The sequence below is a fragment of the Giraffa tippelskirchi genome, chromosome 7 (assembly GCF_054371585.1).
Source record: "Giraffa tippelskirchi isolate mGirTip1 chromosome 7, T2T-mGirTip1v1.2.pri, whole genome shotgun sequence".
Classification (NCBI taxonomy): Eukaryota; Metazoa; Chordata; class Mammalia; order Artiodactyla; family Giraffidae; genus Giraffa; species Giraffa tippelskirchi.
The window spans coordinates 48697612-48706932 of record NC_137281.1 but is presented as its reverse complement, the minus strand read 5'-3'; the positions used below and the strand labels follow the sequence as shown (position 1 = coordinate 48706932).

Below are 9321 nucleotides of genomic sequence, written 5' to 3'. Positions count from 1 at the left end.
TACTAAAAGGTCCCTCAACCCCCAACTACGGGGGTCACATGCTGCGACTAAAAAAAAAAAGATCTCGCATATCACAACTAAGATCTGGTGCTGCCAAATAAATAAATAAATATCTTTTAAAAAGATACCAGTTAGGAAACAAAAAAGCCTATTCCAGTCACTGACTAGGAGAAGGTATTCATGGTAAGTGTATTTGATGAAGGACTTGTATCCAGTCCTTGATCAAATAAAAAAACAAACAAACCCAACTCCAAACCTCTTACATTGAATAATAAGAAGCCAACAACACCATGAAAAAAATGGAAGGATTATTAGAGGTGTGTGAAACTACTACACAAAAAGATATGTGAACAGTCAGTAAACACAGTAAAGATGTTCAACCCCACTAGTTATCAGGGAAATGCAAATAAAAATCACAATGGGATACCCATCCATTAGGATTGCTAACAATACCAACTGTTGGCAAAGACTGGAACAACTAGAACTTCTGCTGCTGATGGGCATGTGCAGTTATAGAATAACCATGGCAAACAGTGTCCTAATTTCTTGTAGAACCAAATTTACGTTTCCCACATGACCCAGTAATTCCACTCCTACTCATTTGCCCAAGAGAAATGAAAACACAGGACCACAGAAATACTTGAACAACAATGCTCGCAACAACTCTGTAATTGTAACCCCAAACTGAAAACAGCCTAAATGCCCACAAAGAGGTAAATGGATAAATAAAGTATGGCATATCCATGCGGTGGAATACTACTCAGCTTCAAAAGGGAGGAAAACCCGGCTGATGCATGTAAAGTGAACCTTAGAAAGATGCTGGTGAAAGAGGGCATATACAGGAGAGAAGGTACAGTATGATTCCCCTAACATGAAACTCTGGAAAAGACAAATCTAATGTAATAGAAAGTGGATCAATGGTTGTTTGGGGCCAGGACTGGGGGAGAGGCAAGGACTGCCTAAAGAGGAGCTCAAGAGAACTTTTTGGGGTGATGATGGGAAGTCCTGTTAATATGCCTTTTTTGTGACGATATTTGCATGGGTGGCATAAATTTTTTGAAATCTGTTGAGACCTAGACTTGAAATGAGTGCTTTTCATTGTACACAAATTACACCTTTAAAAAGTTCAAGGGGCTTCCCTGGTGGTCCAGTGGCTAAGACTCCATACTCCTAATGCAGGTGGCCTGGGTTCCATCCTTGGTCAGGGAACTAGATCCCACATGCCGCAACCAAGAGTTCGCAGGCTGCCACTAAAGATCCTGTGTGCGGCAACTACGACCTGGTGCAGCCAAATAAATAAATAAATATCAAAAAGTACATAAAATAATATATAAATAAAATTAGTAATAAATAAATATAAAAGTTCAAGAATAGTTATCATTTCATAAAAAAATAGAATGCACAGATTAGCTGAAATTTAAAACACACACACACACACATCACCTGTAATCCTACCCTTTGGAAATTATACTGCAAGTATTTTGGCCTAGAGCCCAAATGACACTGCAGGCATTTTGTTTGTACATAGGTCGTGCATATGTTTGTAGTGTTTTACAAAATCAGAGTCATGTGACATTCACTATTTTGTAACTTCCTTTTTCCATTTAACAGCATCTGGAAAACATACTTCCACACCCACAGAAGCATTCCCATACCCACACTTTTAATGGCAGTGGAAGTGCTGTGTCCTGTGACTGTACCCTCCTTTATATCAACTGGCCCTGCCTGGGGGACACTGAGGTCATTTCCCATTATTTGCTGTCATAACCATGCTGAGCTAAACCTCCTCAGAGCTATGTCTTTTTGCTCATCACATGGCTTCCCTGGCTGAGCTCAGAGCAGGAGGTTAAGGCCGTTGATGGGTGCCAGTCCTGCAGCCCAACACCCTCTCAGTGTGTGAGACGGCCTTGAGGGTGAATTTCAGGACCCACTTAGCCCTTTTCCTCTTGGCTCCCCACCTGAGTTCTATCTGAGACAAGGACTGCTGCAAACCTGCAGGGTCTGCTCTTCTAGAGGGCCTGTGAGTGGAGGTGTGCAGGGGAGGGACCTGGCACCCGCGGGGAGAAATATTTGAGCTGCTGGAGCATTTCTCTCTCTCCCACGCTCAGGGAGGCCCGTGGGTGCGAGGCCCCTCTGCCTGGCAGGGCTGGGAGGCAGGCCAGGCCAGGAGCCACACTCCCCAGCAAACACCACCTGGTCCGGGTCATTCCTGAAGTGCTGGCCAGGGCACTGCCCAGGGACCTCGCCTGGGCCGGGGGTGGAGCTGGTGGCCAAGCGCCAGAGGGCCATCTCCAATTGGAAACTTCCCGCATCTTCTGCTGGTGTCTGAGCAATGGCTGCTGTGGTCAGCGGGAAAGGGTGTGATTTCGGTAAGTCATGTGTCCACCGTATCTCTACCATGCTGGCCAAGCAGGAAGATCTACACAACAGATCTCCGGCCCTTTTCTAGCTCATTCCAGTGCTCTCCCTACACAGCATGTGATGCCTGCTCTGTGATCAAATTTGGCTAAAATTTTCTCAAAGGTTATCCTCTTTCCTCTCCTCCCCTCTCCTTTCAAACAGATATTAGACCACCCCCCACCCCGTCTCCCTGCAGGGATCAGAAGACTATTCCATGGTCTCCCCACTCCAGGGGTTCCTATTTTTCTATTCGGAAAACCATTTGAAAGGGGCGATAATTACATAGGGTAAAACTAATTTCAAAGTGAAAAAGGACAGAGGGTGAAAAGGAGCTCTCCCCTCCATTCCCTAAAGCCCTCCCCTAAAGATCTTTACAACTTATCCTAAAGGAGATCAACACTGAATATTCATTGGAAGGACAGATGCTGATGCTGAAGCTCTAATACTTTGGCCACCTGATGCAAAGAGTCGACTCATTGGAAAAGACCCTGATCCTGGGAAAGATTGAAGGCAGGAGGAGAAGGGGATGACAGAGGATGAGATGGTTGGATGGCATCACTGACTCAATGGACATGAGTTGTAAAGATCTCTAGGCAGACATGCCACATGTACGTCGTGTCTAGAAGAACATTCCACATCAGTTCGTAAGACGTTCACTCCATCTTTTCACGCTCATAGCTCTTTTATAGATGATCTGGAAGATCCCTAAGTCATCTGTGACACAGGGATGAAAATAGTGTCAGTGTGGCCATCCTGTTGTGCAGACTCAGAGGATGTCCCAGGTCCTGGCATGAAGGATGCCTTCAGTCAGCGTTGGCCTCTGTGTCCAGGGAGAGGGGGTCTGATGGGGATGAAACCAGAGAAAGGGTGAAGGAACTAAAGGGTGTTGTATTCAGCTGTATTCAGCTGATGCCAACTGTATTCAGGTGTCTCTCGGGCTGTAACGAGGCTCGATTGTGGGGTTGGCTCTAAAGGTTCCATGGAGGAGGAGGCAGGAGGCCAGCTTCATCTCATCTGGGGAATGAATTTTCCAGCCCTGGAAAGGAATGAGCTCCCCACTCCTGGAAGCAGGCAAGCCGGATGACAGCTTCTTGGCTATGCAGGCATTGGACCAGGCAAGGTCTTAGACTAGACTCTAGGTGGTGGGATGCAAGAGGAGAGCCTGGACCAGTAAGTCCATCGCAGTAGTATCGTTCTGGTTTTATTGATGCCACTGTGGGTGGCTTAGTTCCTTTGTTCTGCTCCAGGTATTTCTCCACGGAGCAGTGGAGACCCCAGTGTGGTTGGTGGCTGCCTGGAGGGGATGGACAGATGGCTGTGTTGTTGGTGAAGGAAGCTCATCCTTTTATCTCAAAGGAGATCTTTGCCAACCTTGGCCATCCTTGCCTGTTCTTGTCTAGTTGTTGCTCAGTTGCTCAGTCATGTCCGACTCTTTGTGACCCTGTGGACTGCAGCACGCCAGGCTTCCCTGTCCTTCACCATCTCCCGGAGCTTGCTCAAACTCATGTCCATCGAGTCAGCGATGCCATCCAACCTCTGTCATCCTCTTCTCCTCCTGCCCTCAATCTTTCCCAGCAACAGGGTTGTTGTTTTTTTTTTTTCCGATGAGTCGGCTCTTCGAATCAGGTGGCCAAAGTATACTGGAGCTTCAGCGTCAGTATCAGTCCTTCCAATGAATATTCAGGACTGATTTCTTTTGGGATTGACTGGTTTGATCTCCTTGAAGTCCAAGAGACTTTCAAGAGTCTTCTCCAGCACCACAGTTCTTGTCTGGTGAGTGGTTGAAATCCAGGTGGGCTGCCTGGCAGGAGCGGCAGGAATTTGTGGCTGGAGGCAGCCTGTTAATTCGTGAAGGATGGTCTGGGGGGAGTCAGGGGGCAAAGGGCAGGCAGGAAACCAGCAGCCCACCCACGTCTCCGCCTGCACAGGCTGCGGTGAGCAGAAACTGCTTCCTCTCTTACCCGTGTTTGCGGAGAAAGGAACTAGACTCAGTTCCTGAATTGGAAAGGAGAGGAAAGGGTGAAGGCTGTGAACCACTGACAGCGCTGCACTTTCCCCAGCTCATGGGAACCCACGAGGCGGAAACGGAGTTTTTGCAGCTGCTTTCCAAGGTTGATGAACAGCAGAAGGCGTGGTGGTTAAGACAACAGGTCCAGATTTCCGGTGCTCCAGGAGTCTTTCCAGAGAAACAGCACACGCTGGAAGTGACACCTGGGGGTCTCCCCAGTCATGGCAGGTCCCGAACCAGCCCACATCAGTCCTGCTAGTGTGCAACCTGGGGCAGGGCCTCCACCCTCCGCTCTGCACCTGGGCGTCCTTGGCTGGGAGCATCACCCCTCACAGCCCTGTCTTCAGATTTAGTTGAGATCGAAGGTATAAAGTAGTTGCTACATATGATTTCAAAGACCTGGATCCTGGGAGTGAATCAGACCTTTCTAAATGGCCTCTCAGTGGTTCAGCTTCCCTCATAGCTCAGACGGTAGGTAAAGAATCTGCCTGCAATGCAGGAGACTTGGGTTCGATTCCTGGGTCATGAAGATCCCCTGGAGAAGGAAATGGCAACCCACTCCAGTATTCTTGCCCAGAGAACCCCAGGGACAGAGGAGCCTGGTGGGCTACAGTTCATGGGGTCTCAAGAATTGGACACGACTGAGAGGCTGAACCACCATCAAGTGGTTCGGCATATTTAATTATCCTAATAAGAAGCAAGTCAGTATCGATGTGAGCAGCTACCGGTAGAATAACAACAATAACAGTGTCAGCGTTTATACTGTTCTTGCCAGGGGGTCAGGCACTGTGCTAAGGGCTTTATATGGATTATTATAACGGGTCACCATGAGAATCTGAGACTGTGGTGTTGTTATACCCACTTCTGCAGCGAGGAAACTGAGCTGAGAGAAGGGAAAAAAGTTGCCCAAGGCCACTCAACCTGCTGGTGGGTGGCTGATATCAAAATGCAGGCTCCTGTCCTGCCCATCCCCCTCCACTGGACACACATACACACACACTCACACAAACACACACACAGGCAGCAGATCTTCACCTGGGGCTCAGGGTCTCAAGGCAGGCAGAGTAGACTTCTGAGGTACCCAGAACTGTATGCAGATTTATGTAAATATGAATTATTTCTCCCTGGGGAGCAGCTGCATTGATTTGCAAGACTTCTAAGCAGGCTAATCGGGAAGGTAATCAACTGACTGTCATATATCGGATTTGCTAGAAACAGACTCTGGGAGAAACCAGGAAGGGGTGAAGCAATAAGAAAGAAAGAAGAAGCCAAGCCAGCAGCAATTTTGGCGATAGCCAGCCTCAGCCTGACCCTGCTGGGGCTCCGGAGGGTGAGTCACACGGCAGAGTGCGACAGTCCACGGCAGGGTAATATTGGGGTGAGTGGGGGACACTGACCCAGAGTCACAAGATGTTGGAACTGCCAATCACGGCTTGTCATTCTTGACTGGGTCCTGGTTAAAAAGCCAGCCCTGAAGGACATGCTGGGGGCAACTGGGCGAAATCTGGATGAGGACCGGGTATCTGACAGTGTTAGGAGACGGTTGCTAATTTTGCTAGGTGAGCAGATGGCGTGGTGAGCATGTGGAAGGATGCCTTTCTGGCGATGCCTGCTGCAGTATTTTGGATGAAAGGGTCCTGCTGTCCGCCAGAAACTTTAAAATGGTTCAGCACATCTCTCCAACTCTCTGCTGAGAAGAGGATTAGGCAAAAACATTGTAATTGTTGGGTCAAAGTTGTGGGTATATGGGAACCATTCGCTTTTATTACTCATTTTCTCAATTTGAAAAATTTCATAATGAATGTTTGAAAGACTTGTCTGAGGGCAGATAACCCTCAAGGCAAGTGTCTGCACGTGCTGAAGGCTCAGCCCTTGGGAGTGGTCTCCACCTGAGTCGCTGGCTGACCACGGGCCTGGCTGGGGGCTGGCTGCCCACTTCTTGTCCTGGGGTCCCCGGGCTGCACCTCGGGGGTCCCGAAGCCAGCACATGATTTCAGCTGGGCCCTCACATACCCCACGTGTCACGGCCACACCTTGTTCCCACAACCTTTCAGCCACCTGGCAAGTACCCTTGTGCTGGGCTGGCCCTGGGGCTGCCTGGACCCTGAGGAGGTGGAGCCAGGGCGTCCCAGCGTAGCCCGCACCTCTTCCTTCCAGACATTCACATGTCAGCGCTTGAGGAGCGCTTTCCTCTTGGGCCTGCTGGAAAGTGCTGACGGCTGTGAGCTGACGTGGCCACACTGCTGTCTTTTGGGGCTGCCCGGAAGGTCTGGGTGCAGGTGGTGGTGGGAGGGCAGGCGGGGGACCCTGGCGCTAGAGTATCCGGGCCTCGGCAACGTGGGTGGAGAGCCGGCCTGGGGCTGTCACAGGATGGGCACCCAGCATAGCCCAGAGCTGACCCTCGTGGGCCGTGTGGAGCCCTCAGAGCGGACGATACAGGAGCCAGGAGAGGCTGGCAGGGCACAGGCTGGTCTCACCTGCCCAGTGCACCAGGACCACGGCGGGTGAGCACGTTCAGGGAATGGGTGGGCCTGAGACTCTGAATTTCCCTCTGGCCTCGGCTATGCAGATTCCCCTGGCTGGGGCCACTCTTTCCTTGGCATCAAGGGAAGGCAGCTCTGGGGATGGGGAAGGAATGGGACAGACCCCTGCCCTCCCCGCTGCCACTCACAGGGACCAAGTGCCCACCTGTGGGCCTCTCGGGTGCTGCCTGGCCGTGGGTACACGTGGGTGCCTGACCCCGGGGCCAGGGGTCAGCTGCCCTCCATTTGTCATCATGACCCAAGCTGGAGGGAGGTGGGCCCCTTCCTGAGAGGAAACCGAGTGTGGGACACAGACGCCTGTGCTCAGCACAGCGGGCGGGCCTGCAGCCTCCCCCCAAGGCACTCCCCGCTCTACTGCTCAGCAGCCTCTGGGTGCCCTGGCTTCCACAAGGGCCCCCTCCATGCAGGGGAGTGGTGGGATGCAGACCACAGGGAAACCAGCCCCAATCCATCCTGTGCTGAGGTTTAGAATCTAGCTGGTTCTTCCTAACGTGAACGGTCCCCCCGCTTCCCCATGAAGAGGGGGAAGGTTACATCTCAGGCTCTTTCCCAGGTTCGTCTCATTTCTGGGGGTGCCCTGGGACTCCCCGCTGGAGGAGACATGTGCAGCCCTGATTTCACCCCCAAGCTCCTCTAAGGACCAGTCCTCAGGGGTCCCCCCAGTGCAAAGAGCCCCTGCTTCCTCTGTCCACGGTCTGGACAGAAGACACAAGTTTGCACCACTTTGATTCAGACGTCGGAGGGGCTGCGAGCAGTAGTCCCATCCGCTGCGTCCCCGCCTTCTTCTCCATCACTTCATCCAGCCAGCTGGCCCCTTACTCTCCTCCAACTGGGCAGATGTGCACTGTCTGCCCCACCTTCACCCTGGCTGTTTCCTCTGCCAGGACTGCTGTTCCCCCCACGTGACTCCACCCCTCATTGCATTCAGTCTGTGCTCCGTGAGGCCCCCTCTTGCCTGCTTCTGTGATTTAATGTCACAGCATTTACAGCCACTTGGCTTTTTTTTCCTCTTGTTTATTTGCTTTGTCTGTTTGTTTTTAATATGCTTATCATCTGTGGTCCCCTCTGGAATGCATTCGCTCTGTAGAACATCCCAGGATGGGGCTCAACAGACAGTAGCCAGTCAATCAAAATGCATGGCCGGGTGAATGGAAGAGTGAGTGAACAGCACAGATCGTGCACTGAACGTCTTTCTGATCTCTGAGTCGCTGTTAGTTATGGAGAGAATGCAAGCCCACATGTGACAAGCACAGTTACCCTCATGTCAGATCCAGGATAACTGGGGGTGTCGAAGGGCTGATTATGAAATGGCCGTGCCCCTTTTGTCCAGCAGAGGGCAGCCAATTCCTGACAGCTTGAGATCCTTGCCTTGCTCAGAAGGGCTCATTTCTTTTTTTCTCTTTGAACTTATTTTTAAGTTTAATGGGAAATATTTTTTTCAAAAATCCCACAGTCCACACGAGGGGGAGAATGACTTGATCTGATACACAGGCACTTGGGAAACTGTCTCCTCCTAAGCTTCAAAGTGACTCTTCTCTTTTTAGGACACATAGAGACCTGCGGCATGGCTCTTAGATTCTGAGGAGCCCAGGAGTGGAGCTTGTTATCTCAAGACTTCTCAAAGTCCATCGGGTCTGCTGCAGCCCATCATTGCCGGCCTGCCTGCTTGCCTGCGTCACAGCCACAGGGCTCTGTCTTTGGAGCAGAATTCCCCAGGAGATGTCTGCAGCAAGGCCAGGGGCTGCCCTGGCCAGGGAGAGGGCGGGGGAACAGGAAGCCTCAGCTGTGTGTCTGGTCTGGTACTAATTAGCTGTGTGACCTTGGGCTAGTCACTTAACCTCTCTGGTCTGTTTACTTTTCTTTAAATGGGGTGCCAGATTGACTCATCTTGAAGTTCCTTTGAGCACAAAAGTCCGTAGGGAGGGGAGGGCTCCAAGCCCAGTGCCTGGGATAGGGCAGGCCTTGGAGGCACTTCATAAATGACTGGACTGTGTGGGACTCGGGGTGGACCTGGGTGGATCTGCCGTCAGTGTTTTTTTCCAGCTTTGGAGTGGAACTGAGGCTGGCTCTTGGCCCTGCCACTAACGGGATGGTGGCCTCCAGTGGCTTGTTTCTCTGAGCCTCAGTTTACCCATCTGTAGGCTGGGTGTATACCTCTGCAGGGGTGTTGTGAGTTCCCAAGGTGATAACAATTGAGCGTGTGTGTGTGTGTGTGTGTGTGTGTGTGAGAGAGACAGTATGTGGATGTGTGCATTTTGAGTGTGTCTAAGTATGTATGTGATGGGGGACAGTGGAGAAAAAAATCTAACACATAATCTTTTTAAATTGGGGTGAAATTCACGTAGCACACAATGATCTATTTTAAAGTAT

General features: G+C 50.9%; 1 long non-coding RNA gene across 1 annotated transcript; it reads left to right on the top strand.

Annotated features, from left to right (window-relative positions):
- Positions 1-1797: 1797 nt before the first annotated feature.
- Positions 1798-8789, top strand: LOC145513923 (uncharacterized). Its single transcript, XR_014059785.1, has 3 exons — positions 1798-2369; positions 5621-5738; positions 8496-8789. It is a non-coding gene; the product is annotated as an uncharacterized LOC145513923 (long non-coding RNA).
- Positions 8790-9321: the final 532 nt, after the last annotated feature.